The sequence below is a fragment of the Pseudopipra pipra genome, chromosome 3 (assembly GCF_036250125.1).
Source record: "Pseudopipra pipra isolate bDixPip1 chromosome 3, bDixPip1.hap1, whole genome shotgun sequence".
NCBI lineage: Eukaryota > Metazoa > Chordata > Aves > Passeriformes > Pipridae > Pseudopipra > Pseudopipra pipra.
The window spans coordinates 71,291,686-71,306,599 of record NC_087551.1 but is presented as its reverse complement, the minus strand read 5'-3'; the positions used below and the strand labels follow the sequence as shown (position 1 = coordinate 71,306,599).

At 41.4% G+C, this 14,914-nt stretch overlaps 1 long non-coding RNA gene across 2 annotated transcripts; it reads right to left on the bottom strand.

Annotated features, from left to right (window-relative positions):
- Positions 1–377: 377 nt before the first annotated feature.
- On the bottom strand, positions 378–14,807 carry LOC135411790 (uncharacterized). Of its 2 annotated transcripts, none has more exons than XR_010429318.1 (5): positions 13,749–14,807; positions 6,825–6,917; positions 5,866–5,970; positions 3,105–3,185; positions 378–2,713 (listed from the first exon to the last, which is right to left on the bottom strand). It is a non-coding gene; the product is annotated as an uncharacterized LOC135411790 (long non-coding RNA). The 2 variants fall into 2 exon arrangements; XR_010429317.1 differs by having other exon boundaries at positions 13,767–14,807.
- Positions 14,808–14,914: the final 107 nt, after the last annotated feature.

Below are 14,914 nucleotides of genomic sequence, written 5' to 3'. Positions count from 1 at the left end.
AGCCATATCCATTCTTGCACTTAATGTGGTAACTGTTCTGTGAAAAACTAACATGATTATGCAATTAAAGTCTGCTTAAAATAATGCATATAAACTGAGGAGATTAGGGTTCTATGGGCAGCAAACCTACCATCTCCTAACGTGTGAGACTTTTACTTTTCCAAATTTCTGTTCTTTGTCTTAGTCTAAAAAACTGAACACCTCGGCAAACTTTATGTGGAACTCTTCTAAGTCCAAATGTTTTAGGACTAGGGAAAGACCCTTGATATCCACAACACCACACACTGCCACTACAGCTTCCTCAGGATTCATCAGCAGTAGGTTGATGTTCTTTAAATGCAGCAATCACTGGAGAAATAAAGCAAACACTTTGTCAGTGAGTTTTATAGCTTTTTTTTATTAGTTTTTGACCACAGAGACTCTTTGAAAAGACTGTGCTGTAATACCCAAGGACTTTCCGTCTCCCAGTCCAATCCCTTCATCCCTTTCCATTCTCTTAAGAACCTAAGAGTCTTACTTCAGTAGTTCATTTTTAACTCCTGGACCATGCTCATGGTTTCTTTCTCCTAACATCCTCATGTCTTTGCCTCAGTCCTACACACCATCCTTACAGGCTACTGCTCTTTCATTCTTGTCACAGCCTCATCAATTTTTGCTCATTAAGTTCCACTCATCCTCTTGTCTGCACAGCTTGCATCCTAATATTGGGCTCTTCTTATCGTGCATGTTTATGGGTGGTACCCATCAAATCCTTGGCAAATCCCTTGCCAAATTTCAGGTATAGTGCATGGAGAGTTTCTCAGTCATGCAACCCAACGATATTTTTTAATGGAAGAAAAATGTATTTTTTTGCCAACGTCATTTTGCAAACTGACTGAACTATTTTAAGAATTAGCTTCAGGCTAACACATCAATCACAGAAAAAATGTCATTACAAATTAGCTAATATTTGACAGATACAGGCATCAAAAAACAAGGTTGTATAATGGGCAATGATGGACCAACTTACCCATAGGCATTACTGTTCGCACTGCCTGTTTCTGAAGCCGAGTTTCTCAGTTTTTCTCTCAAAAAAACCATCAGGAGCAAAAGTATCAAAAGTATAATGTACTTACCGTAGTTGTGGACAAAACTGCATGCTTTTTTTTTTTCTTTCCTTCTTTGCTCATTTCCCTGCAGGATTCAAGAGAAAAACCCACACTATTTCAAGAGCTTCAGTGACTGTACAATAGATGTGTCTATTTCTTTAGGGTCTTATGCAGAGAAAAAACCTGAAACTCTTTCTTTTCTCTATCAATTGACTTTTTTAAGCCTCCCCGGGAGGAGAAAGAAGCCATTGAAGGGGGCAAATATCAAAGTTGAAGAACAAAGATAACAGGTCAAGAGACACTTCTGTTTACATCAGCATGCTCTGGACCAGTGTACCAGAGAATACATCAAAGCCACTACTAATGCCAGCTCTGGATAGCTTTTCTAGCAAATGAAAGGTGGAAATATTTTTCTGACTACCATCTAAACTAAAACAATTGCAAAGTGTTCTCATTTGATTGGGAACGTTTGACCTTTCAATCTTTTCTAGTTACCCTGGCCTTATCCAAAATGAACTATGTCCATAGGAGAATGAGACTAGCAATGTTAATATATTATATTAACTATACCCTCCCTATATAACCAAATCCTCTAGCTGTTGCTTAATTTTTTAATGTGTTAATACTTAAGTGCACTCTAAGGCTGTTTACAAAAATGCATACTAACAGAAATATGTCTGTTCCTTCCAAAGCATCCAGGTAGTTTTTGTTCCCACACACCTCCTTCCCCTCCCTTCCCCCCTCTCTGAGAATTGATTTACTCCATAGCATCCTTGGGAAGCAGACAGTTATGTTCGTTTCCATTTTGGAAGTCAGGAGGTTTAGCAGAGAGGTTGTGTGATTTGTCCAAGGCTTTGCAAAAGCCCAAAGGCAAACTGAGAAAAGAATCCACTTCTCTTGACCTCCTTGTCTGTGTCTTGTCTACAAGGCTGCCTGTCTTCCTACCAGCTGACAGACTACCGACAAGGATGAAGGCCTTATTGATCCCATAGTTAGATGCTGGAAAAACACCACATTTAACATCAGTTGGTTTCAGTAGGAGTCATGTCCCTTGCACAGAATTTGACACTAAAAGTTATTAATTTTTAAGCCTAAGTATGCCAATATGAGAACATGCTGGTTAATAAATAACAAATGCATGACTATTTTTGTTTAAAACAAATAAATAAATATAGATGTGATATATAGGAATCCTTTGAAAGAGAAGGTGTATGTTACCCTTTGCACACAAAACACAGTGATACAGTAGCTCATCGGTGCACAGCGCAGATGAGAAGCCAAACCCCCGGGTAGCTCCCAGCAGTGCAGCACAGGCAGTGGGACATGCCCCTCCCATGCTGCTTCCTCACAGAACACAGTTCCCTCTTCACTGGCTCGTCAGTCAGCACTGCAAAAATAGCAAAATCAATTGAAGTCGCTCCATTTCAGCAAGCTGAGTATGAGCAGGGGCAGACAAGTGTGCAGCTGATCACACCCCTCCTTCGTAGAGTCACTGTTTTTTCACCTCCCAACCCAATTTCAATTGTAAGACAGCCTCTTAGGCCATTTCCTCTGACAGGCGGAATCCCACTCAGGGGAATTTGGACAGAGACTCTCAAAACAGCAGCGATTTGGAGCCAAGTAATCTACAGAAGAAGGAGGAGGAAGATAAGCACATTGTTAGTTCTGGTCATACGCAATCGAAGCTGACAAAGCATCCATCATCCTGTACAATATTAGCCTTTAAATATTCAGCTTTATCAGTTCGCCCATTCCTAATCCATCATTAACTACCCCATGAAGCCTCAGCTGATTAGCCCCACCTCTGCAGCTTGGCAACCCATTAACTATTTATTATTTGTATTTAATTGAACACTAGTAGCAGTGGAAAACTCCAGCCAGACACATATCAAAACCAGAACAAAGGAAATGATCTCTTGCCTAAGGAGTTCATGTTTTGGGCAAGAGCGAAATGACAGCCATGCTGAACAAAGGCTTACCTATGTGCCCATTACTAAACTCTGTTTAGTAATTTACCTCACAAATCTGTAGATTTTCTATGCATTTCTTTTCATCTCATATCCCTTAAAATCATAGAAGATGTGATTTGGGAGGGTCCTGCAGAAAAAAATTAGGATTTTGTATGTTATGTGAAAAATTGGTTGCAAAAAAAATCATGTAATAGTTACTAAATAATGATAGAACCCAGGGATTAAAGACCTATAATGGTCAGGAAACTGGCAAACATACACAACATGCACATTTTACATGGATTTAAATTAAATAAATAAATGGAAAGATTTCTCCATTAAAGTGCTTACTTCTCAGGGACTAAACATACGTAATTTATGAAGTGTTATTTATATTTTGCTGCTTGCTATTCACATACATAATCAAAACACAGATGTAATACTAAATGTTCTTCCTGCTAGTAGGGCTGGGTTTGTTCACTTTTTTATCATTCTCTTTTTATGAGGGTGGAAGGTATGTATTCTCCACCAAGGTTGGCTGCACATTTCCTCTGAAGTAAACTTTGCAGAAGTCACCAGTGCCTTTGTTACGTCCACCTGGGTTTCTGTACCTTTCTATTTATGAGTCCCCTTTGAAGCATGCCTGAAAGATCCAGTTCCCAAGAAAGCCACTACCCACTCCCTGAGCAGTTCTGCACAGCACGAGTGCTCTGCACCAGAGATTCAACACTGGCGTGCTGTTTACTGATCAACTTCAAAGCCCAGAACACTTGAGAGAACAGTTTTCCAGGGGACTTTTCTCCCTCTGTGCCCACTCGCTGCCTTGCTACCAGGTGGACAGTAATGCCAGTCTGGGAACCAAGCCTCGATATATGAAAGTGAACCTGGATGATAAAGAAAATGGTTTTTCAATCTGAGTTAGAAACCCCAAGTTAAACAAAACCGTTTGAATCTATCCTTGTAATTCTGTAATTCTGACCAAAATAATCTATTTCAAGTATAATTACATGGCTTTGGGGAAATCAGAAGGTATTAATCTGTGTTATACTGTACTATCAACACACTTTCCCCCAGTCTAGGTAAAGCCTTCTGTTAAATATAGGTGTTTGCCAGAACTATTCCCTCTGCTTTTGAATCTATCCTGATGTCGATCCATTGGAGGCGAAGAGTGATGAATCTCAGGGTACCAGAGGTGATTCATTTCTATTTACCTGGCACTCGACTCACTTGCATCTGTTCTCCCTTTAATTCCTGTATGTAAAACGCCTGCCCTCCTCTTCAGTACGTGCTCTAAAATAGTTAATATTTGGACATTATAGAAATCATAGTCGCTGCTACAGGAGGATAAGAGGAAGAAAACTTGATCTAGGCCAGCACAGTTAAGTAACCTATAGAAGGGAAGTCGTAAGCTACTAATGCAAAATAGAATATAAGAGTATTGAGTCAGATTAAAGGAGCATTTGCAGTAGTATACCATCTCCCATAAGAGCCTGTAGGAAATGCTTAAGGGAATAGAATGAAAAATCAAGCGAGTACAGAGAAATATGTCCTGTGGTATGTCAGTCCAGCTCCCACCTGACTGCATTTTAGAGGCTTCTTGAGCCAGATGCCCTATCAAGTCTATCATGTTTAATAAATGAAAATGGAGCTATTTCCCAGATCTTCCAAGTCTGTCTCTTCTAAACTCTTCTTTGAAGCTGTTTAGACTTTTTCTCCCCCAAACATCCCGTGGACATGTGTTCCATAGTTTTAGTGTGCATTACGTGGAAGAATCCCCATTTCATTATGTTTATTTTAAGCCTCCTAACTGATAGTTTGCATTCAGAACCAATGAGGCATGCTCAAGCTAGTCTAAAAGAACCTTGAATACATCTCCATCCATTTCTGTTTTATTAATTCCCCTCATCTTCCTTCTTTCCTCTCTAATTCCCTCTTTTTTTATCCTCGTTTCTGGAGGATGTTACAAGCTATAAAGGCATCTGATTTACAAATGCATGCCTATTACATGCCAAAATTCAAATGACCGAAAGCATGGCAGTCCTTCAGAGACCCACTCTTCCACAATGATGTCACTTACTTGTAAGTTTAGCCTTAAACTTCGGCACCTCAGTTCCTTTCTGAGCTCTTGAGTGACAGTGACCTGTTTTTCAGAGGTGCTTATCACCCACCACCTCTTGGGGGGAGCTGCAGGCACTCCACAAGCACCAGAGAACACTTTTATGCAAAACATCTGCCTGGCTCTGGGCACTCAAGTATTAAATTGTTATTCTGGATACAGCTTCACAGTGTAGTGACATAGGAAATTGTCAGCCCTGGAGTGAAATTAAGAACCTTAGGACTGGCAGTGCAACCCTTACATATGGTGCTTTAAGGTAAGCACCACTCGTGAAATAAATACTACTAAATGTGAATCTTGCCATTTTTTCAGTATCAGTGGCAATTGCTACAGAGGAGAATCATCTTACAGGTTTTGTGTACTATAAATATATACATATTTGCTACATCAGGAGTCCTGCTGGGACGTCTGATTTTCAGTTTTGTATCTGTTTCCACAATAAAACATACCAAAACTCTAACTTACATGTTCACCTGCACAATCATCTAATAGATACACTTCCCTTTTGGCCTTTAATTTTTCCTCTTTCTCTGTTCCTCTCTTGGAATTTGCTCAGATCTATTCTCTAGCCAGAAGTGGGCGGGTTTTTTTCTTCAGTGTACTCCTCTTTGCATTTCTTTTTGCTTTCTCGCCACCTTTCTATGTGTCAGCCTTGTTCCAGTTCTTCTCCGGCATGGCATTCAGAACTCCTGCTACTTTTGTACACTCTCACCATTTTAAGCTGCTTTCCCACATGCTGCTTTTCACGAAACACCTTCCATCCACTGATTTCCGAAGCACAGATGCTTGTTCGCTTACCACGATGGCAACAACAGCCCTAAAAGAAACATATCGTGGCTTCTCCTGCAATTCATGCACAAATGCCTGACATGTTTGCCTGGAGAAAGCCTTTCAATTTTGAATTTCCTTGCTTTTGTGGAATCTGTGAAAAAGCCTGATAAATTACAGCTTTGGCAGTTATTTCAAATCACTTTATTTGCAGCCAACTGAGGGAAAATCTGTCTATGGTGCCATCCCCGTGTTCTTTCAAAGGTCATCAGTGTTTCATGAGGGAGCTCAAAGTCAAACCGGTTCAAAGGGAGGCTCACATTTCATTTTTTTCCAAGAAGGTTAGATTACATGTTCTAATGGTGACAGGACTGTCCTATAAGGCATAAGAGCTGAGTTCTAGTTGAGGCCACGAGTCTCTTCAAGTACATGTGTTTTGTCACTTTATCTCTCTCCTGATTATTTCTCATCTGCAAAATAGCTGTAATACTAACTGGCAGTTGTAATATTAGTTGACAACAGACAAAAAGACCCCAACTAATTGTATGGGTGAAAACATTTTGAAGTTCGCCTTGGACCTTGTTTTGGTGTTGGCAGTTCAGGCAAAGCCAATAAACCTCAGTCCTTGCACCAGGGCTCAGGAGACATTAGCTGTGACACACGTACAGTGTGCAGAAAGCAGTTTCTCACTTTGTCCTGGGGGATGGGAGGAAGCAATAATACAGAGCCTTGGCTCTGCAAGCCATTGCTGCCTGAGTTTGCAGGAATGGTGAGGCACCTGGGGACCTCTAGTGATACTCAGAATAAACCCCAGTGTGGCAGGGTTTGTCATGTTTATGTGGGCAGGATTTCAATGCATGCTAATAGAATTGGAGTTCCTTACCCTATACTCCCAGAACTTACCCAAAGGTGAAGTCTCATGGCAAGCCTTTGCTGGGCCGTGTGGGTGGGATGGAAATTGCATGTGACCATCTCCCATCTGCACCTTCTGGTGACCTGAAAGGAAGTGGTGAAGACATGTCAATTCTGCTTTAACTAGTAGCACTGTGAAAAGAAATCGATAACCACACTTGAGTTCAAGAATCTTGGATGGAGACAGATACATAGACTGATCATGTTTTAAGGCAAAAAATCCTATCTGTGTAGAGAAGGATTCTCAGGACTGTCTTTAAGCAAAATCTATTTTTGGTTATGGCGGTAAGAGACATAGATTATTATAATTAATGTTACATGCATGATTTAATTAAGAAAAGCCACACAGTTCAGGAAAACGAAATATTTCCAGATAATAGTATTACTGATTACTTAGAAGATCATAAATCAAAGCAAATTTAATAAGATGCAGAAGAATAGGCTGAAAAGAATCTTATGAATTTCAGCAAAGAAATGTAAAATCCTGCACCCAGATCAGGGCAATATTTGTAGTAATACAGGTGGGGAAGCAGCTGGAGAGCAGCTTTGCAGAGAAGGCCCTGGGGACCCTGGCATTTAACAAGCTAAATATGAGCCAGTAGTGCAGCCTTAAAGCAAAGAAGGCTGGGGTGTATTAGGAAGAGAACTGCTGGCAGGCTGAGGGAAGTGATCCTTCCTCTCTGCTCAGCCCTGGTGAGGCACATCTGGAGTATTGAGTCAAGGTCCAGGCTCTCCAGTGTGAAAGAGACATGGACACTCTGGAACAAGGACAGACAAGGGCCTTGGAGATGATAAAGGGACTGGAGCATCTGACGTCTGAGGGGAGGCTGAGAAATTTGGCACTGTTCAGCTAGGAGAAGGGAAGGGCCGGGGAGATGTACAATCAATGGGTATAAATACCTGACTGGGGGGAGGCAAGTAGAGAAGGTGGAGCCAGACTTTTTGCAGTGAAAGGACAAGGGATACATGGGCACAAATTGAAATACAGCGAATTCCACATAAACATGAGAAAAAGGGGTTTTTTACTATGAAAATGTTCAAATTCTGGAACAGGTAGCCCAGAGACGCTATGGAGTCTCCATGCTTGGAGATATTTAAAACATGAGTGGACATAGAACCAACCTGCTCTGCTTTGAGCAGGGAGATGTCCAGAGGTCCCCTCCAATCTCTGCTGTTCTAGGATTTGCTGAATATGTGCCCCAGTCCTGAATGTATTTCTGCATTCCCAAGATATGTTTGGATTTTTTGACAGACTTTTCACCACAGAAATGTGAAGGCATTGCCACTATGTATTAGGATGTGTAAAATGAATGTAAATATAACTGAGAAGATCAAGAGATTGAATCACACCATGTAGGATTCCAGGGAATTACTGGCAGAAAAGCAAGCGTTGCACTAGAAGAGCAATTATCAAATAATGACATGTCAAAGCACAACTTTACCCAAGTCTAAATCATTTAGTATACGTCAGTGTAAGTACCTTGACATGTTTCTTTGGGTCCAGGAAACAAACGAATAACACACTGTATCTTGTATATGCAATGCAGGGGGTAATTTAGACAAAATGATGTAATGTTTTTGAATGCATGACAAGAAAATTAAGGACGAAGAAACTCCTGAATGACTTTATGAATGAAAAGAACCTGCAGTTGTTTTCCAACATTGACAGATGTTACTTACACTGACATACTATGTCATGCAACAAAGCTCATAGGGGAAATACAGGATTAAGAGAAAATGTATAAACTGCTATTGTTATTGCAAAAAATTCTTTTATTCTTCACAGAAAGACAAAGACACGAGGGATGACTTTTAGGAAGAACTTGATGTAGATTACTGTAACAATATTTTCAGGAATCAGCACAATTAATATATTAAAAAAAAAAGTGAAGTTAAAAAGAAGGGAGAACTTTCTGCTGTATCCCAATTCTACACAACTTTCCCCCCTTGCCTTCTGTCATTGTAGCATCTGGTAGACTTACACATTTAATAAAGTAAAACAACAAGACTCTCTCCTGCCCTTTACTGCATGGAGAAGTAAAAGAATGGGAAGGGGTGGAAACAGTAATTCTAAAAAAATTATAGGTGAAGAAATGAATGTGCCTTGGCTGTAAATATTCTCAGTTCACCTCAGAGGGAGCTTTACAGCTGTAGGACTGCTACAGAGGGAACAAGTCTCCACCTCTCGCTGGTTTTGCTTTTAACTTTGACAGTTCCCTGATTTCAATGTATGTGAGAAACAGGAGCACAGCACACAGAGAGTAGAAGGGTATCTCAGGTCAGAATTCTGGGTATCAGCCACAAGGAAAGAAGAAGCCCTTAAGAAAGTAGGGCTTGGTATATGCTCTTATCAACCTGTAAGACAGAGCAAGCAGACCACTGTTTTGGACCAAATGGACCTTCAAAAGATTCACAAAATCTCTTCTGAAAAGATTCATTTCATTCTGAGGTATAGGCCTTGATCATAATGGAGTCTAGAGGATGTAAACCCATAGTTTGTCACAGCAAAGTTATAATGCATCTAAGTTTCTTGCTCATCCGTGTGTCCTTAATTTCCTTCTACCTGATCTTTGGCATTATATTTAGTATGAAAGCATCACAGAAGAGTCACTGAATAACCGTAGTGATAGAGCGTAGGAGTAGACAGATGATAAAGATTTTTCCCCAAAGTCAATACTGGTGTCCAGGGCATATTTTTACTAATTTGGTTTTTAATGCATTGCTACCTTTTAAAAGGTTTAATATTGATTGATTTTTAATGGTGTGGGTGTTTTCTGATGCTAAAGACTTCTTCTTGCTTACTTTTGGTGTGGGGAACATGAGAAACTAAACAAGAAACAGAAATGCATTTTAACAGAAGACTTGAAAATATTTAACAAAAAAATCAGAGCAACAAGTTAACATTTCTTTCTGTTTATCATGTTATGTGAAGATTCAGGCCAGAAGAGCAATTGTTATTAATGATTTCACGAGTTAAATAGTTTCTCTCTGTTTGCCAGAACTTTAAAAAACATTAACAGTATTAAGGCTCTGCCTTGCCATTAAACTGTACAGATTTGACACTGATACCCTAAAGGAGCACAAAAAAATTGAAATATTAATCAATATTAAAATACCTCCAAACATTTCCAGACCTTGGTGTTTGGAAAGCCACCACAGCTCCCATTACAACTGCTATACTGTGTCTACTTTGGAGCAGCTACCTCTCGATGTTTTGCAGAACAGCCTCCAATCGTCTAAGAAAACTCTGGATCGAGATTAGTATCCACAGCAGAAAGGAAACTACAGACACTACTGTGTGTGAGTAATGCTGTGGGCGTTCTTCCAAGCTCAGGAACGAGTGGAATGTGCCCCTTCTCAAAGGTATGGGTGAAAAAACATCACCGAAGTGGAAGTGGGGATTGGGTGGAACTGAAGCAAGGGAGAAGTTCACATATATGTTTTCCATGTGTACAAAAACGGCTGGGTGCACTTTAAAAAACCTCCCAAATATTGGGAGCCAATTTTTTAATTATTCAGTGCATTTATTTACTTCTAATGGCACAAATAATCTATCACCTGAGCACGCTATACAAAAAGTCAGAGGAACATCTCCACTTCAAGTCAAACGAAAAAAAATCAGCATAACGGAACTTTTCTGTGAACAGACATAATGAATTTCTTTGTTTAATTAAACACTCCAGCAAACCAAATACCTGAATTTAAATTGCTGTTTATTATGGCTTCCCCTCAGATACAGGTGAAAGAATGCATAGACATATGTTTTCCATTCCGACTGACATCACTAAGCAACCTGATGGAGAGCTGACAACACCCTGGCAAGCAGGGAATAATAAGGTAAATTATCAGCAATATTAAAAGAACCCAGTTATGAGCCGCACCTTTACTTTGGCCTGCAACGTCTGGGGCTGTTACTTGGGGAAGAAAAAAAAAAAAAAAAAGAGAGAACAGCCTCCCTTTATACCATCAGCTTTCCCCCGTGTGTGGGAGTGTACGTGTGGGTTTATACGTGCATAAACGCACGCAGACTGGTGCTTAAACACGTTTCGGTGTCCGAGGCTCCATGATGCGTTTCCCACCGTGCTGAAAAGGAGCAGGACAGGAGGGGGAGCTCTCGCCGCGGCCGCTGGGATGCAGGGATGCTGCTCCTCGGGCCGGCGGCGCTGGGGCCGTGGCCCCTTCGCCCGCCCGCCGCTCCCGCCTCCCACTGGGCAGCACCGCGGCTCCGGGAATGACCCCGCTTGTCCCGATTTTGCCTCTGAAACCGTCACGTTGTTTCCAGTGTGCTCCCAGAGCGCCGTTTGTTTGTTGCCGTTGCCTCCTAAAACCTTTCGCTTTGAAGGCGTTGTGCCGCTTTACATATTTACCAGCTGGAAAAATCAGGCCTCCTTGTTTATCTCATCCTCTCCAGCAGGCAAAATCGAGAAGAAATATCTCAATAATAATATTAAAGAGACTTATACATTAATGAAGACCAAATTGAAGAACTTGTAGCAAAGTGTTGCTTTTGTGTTATCTAAAAAATCAGCTCTGGTGCTTGGGTAGGTACCCTTTTAAAACATGTAAATACTAATAAATAGGCATATGAATAATAGAATATAAATTAAACTCAAGATGATTTATTTTAGGCAACTCATTTGCACCTGTCATTTTATGAACTATATTTGTTTTTCAGAAGTTCAAAGTACCGTACTTGCAAAAATCCAAGTGCAATTTCAGGGCTGAAAATGCAAAGAACAAAAATATGGAGCTTGGCAAGGTGCCTTGGGTGTAAAACATGTGCTTGGGCAATGGAAGGAAAAGCTCAGATTCTTGCCATGACTCAGACACAGCAGGGTCCTGAACCTCAGGCTTGCAGGTGACTTACAGACTACTGAAAGGCAGAATCCCAAAGTTTCTTCCCAATTTTGAAAGTGGCCAGTGAGCTAACCAAAAAAAACCAACCAGCTTCAAACCCTTGAAACGTCAAGACAATGAGTAACTTTCTCTGTTGCACTGTGGTTAGAGCATGCACTCTAACAGATTGATTTAAAATCACCCTGGAAAGTTCACATGGAATTTGGCCTCATTAATCTCAAGAGTAAAATCTTCACTGATTCCCACAGGACCGAGATTTCATCTTTGGCTGCAAACTGCTTATTGATACCACATACCCTGGTATCTCTGTCAGGTAGAATAAATCTGAGCTGTTCTGTGTTCCAATCAGTCACCTTTATTCACCTGCTTAAGATGTTTGCAGAATCCATACTGAGAACTACTGAACCAGGTTTCTTTACCAAAATGACAGGTTTTCACAAGAAATACGTGCTGCCACAGTTCAGTAAATGTATTTAATGTTAGGGTAATGTAAATACCAGATTTATTTTCTCATAGCTTTTTGGAGATGTTCAAATCAGTGCCATCGTATGGCTGACAAATTTGTGGCTTCCATAAATTTTGATATTCTGCCTCCCCTTATGAATTCATGAGCTACCATTAAAACCTGAAAGCATTCCTTTTTGTTGGTCATTCCCTCCCTAGTAACAAGTGGAATAATTAGATGGTTTCCAAAACTTATTTCAGTACCTCCAATGTGTGTCAGATAACATCTGAGCACTCTAAATGCATGAACTTCTCTGTTGGCAGTTGATGGTCCTCCATATGCTATCACTAGAAGAACAACACTTCTGCAGTGTAATAATATGCAATATGTAAAGGTAATAACAGCTCTAGAAAAGCAGGAATCGTGACAGTTGCAGAAATAACCTGCTGTCAGATGGAGATATTATTATTAGGACAGAGAGGTAGAACTTTTGTATCCATCCCAATCCTATATTAAACACTGAGAAAAACAGGATATGCTTTAAGACTGTGGCTTTCATCTGGTGGTTGATGAGATACTGGGGGATTGGAGGTTCTTTTTAAAGAGCTGAGAAAATGAGCCTACTGTTAGGAGAAATAAGTTCACATCTCCATTCAAAAGTATGCAGAAAAATACTGTGAAAAAACCCTATCTGAAAGCCACTACTTTACTTTTGGTGATCAAGTGAGAAACGGCATTTAGAACTGGTAGCAAGGGGGGTGTGAAGTGCTTCAATTTGCAACAAAATGGGCAGATGTTACTCAGGAAAACTGGACTGACAGATTTGGTGCTGAAGACATTAATTTTGGTCTACTCACTATAACCTACTGAAGTCAATTCACATTATCCAGGCTTGCAAATACATTCTCCAAAGTATCTTCCAACATTGAAGGAAGTTCTGTTTGTGCTGGGAGTTTGAGATTAATCTTTTTGATAGATTGTCAACTCAAACCTGTTAAATTTATGCAGCCAAACAGTGCTTTATTACAATATACATAGTAGGTGTTGAGAGGTAGTCTTCTGATGTTTCACTGAACAAGAACCATTTGAGGTAATACTCTGTTTAAGCAGAGTAAAGTTAAGGTTTTTATTAAAATTCTTCTATCCATTCTATAGAGAAACTGTATGAACTGTATCAATATGTCTAATACAAGAATTAATTTTGCCTTTTCCACTTGAATGACTGGATTTATCAGCAGTGTGGTAGCCATTCAATACAGAATAGTTGTCTAAAATTGGCTTGCCTTTTCCAGCCAAAGGTTTCAAAGAGCCACGTGAGATTGTGTTTAAAAGCAACTTCCCCTTGTCTTATCCCTGTTGTATGAAAGAATACATTGAGATTAATGGGAATATCTTCTGTACTTGATGAGAGCTCAACTGTACCAATTCATTTGTAACAGAATACGGTGAACAAAACATAGAGGTGAGGTTGCTGCTGCTGGTGGTGGGGCACAGGAGGGAAACCTCCCTACTGAGCACTATCCTTTGGAGATTACCTGTAGGCACAAGTTAGTTTCCACAAGTTTCAGAGATCACTGTATTTTAAAATATTATAAGCAAGAAAAAAAATAAACCTTCGTTTCTTCTCATACTTGCTGCTGGTGGGTCTGAGCCCAGACCTTGTGTTCCTGGGGTTCGCAGAATGGACAAAGCCCACAGCACAAGCCCTGCTGCAGCTGTACTCCTGCAGCTCTTCACTGCCAGCAGAGCCTTCTCGAGGGTCTCTGCGAGGTCCTGCTGCTCTGCGAAAACAAACGATCAAGGCTGTTTTTTTCCCACCATCTGCCTGATTCTTTCAGGCAGTGAGGGGAGCGGCATCACCTTCGTCTCACAGCAGCCGTGACCTTACCGGATGCGCTCTAGGATTTTACAGACAATCCGATTGCTATCTCACTTTTGATGCTCGATGCTCTAACAGCTAAGACTATGCAAAACCCCCCATTTCTTCTTATTTTCAGCGTCCCGGGGGAAAATGTGCCTCGTGTCTCTAATCGCTCTGCCATCTGAAGCAGGCAGGCAAGGCTCACTTTAGTCACGAAATGAGCAAAGTTGTGCTCAACTTTTCATGCTGAAAAGTGCCAGTGATTTAAAGCTTCGGAAACAGAGAATGTAAATTAGACATTGTTGTACGCAAAACGAACTTGTCTTTGACAGGCTAAACAGATATTTTTATGGGGAGCCTACTCATATCCACATGGAACGCAGTTTATCTTTCGACTGCGGGTTTGGGTGCTTTTATAAAAAATGTATCATTTTAGGGTGTACCGCAGTCATAATGAGAAGCCCCGCGCGATTACAATTTAGACTAACGGAACAATGGACACCCCCGCGCCGTACTGTGTTGTACCGGGTAATGAGGGACTGCCAGGGAAAGCGGGAAAGCACAGCCGAGGAATAATCAATGTATCGCCCCCAGTGTGCGTTGTAACCCGGCACCTCCTCGCTGAAGCGCGTCCCACCAAACCATTCATCCGCACCTCCCCTGCGCAGATAAAGGGAAAAACAGGAGCAATCAGGCGATGAGACCCCCGGCTGAAGGTGGCGGGGACGGGACGGGACCCCTCGGGTGTGCGTGGGGGGTACCCGATCCCCCTCCCGCATCCGGGCTGGGGGCGGGTGCGGGTGCGCGCCGCCCCCTCCACTCCGCTCCTCTCCCTCCGCTCCGCCCGGTGCTCGGCGCGGCGCCTCCCCCCTCCGCGGCTCCCATGGCGGGCAGCGGCGGCCGATTCGGTGCCGGCAA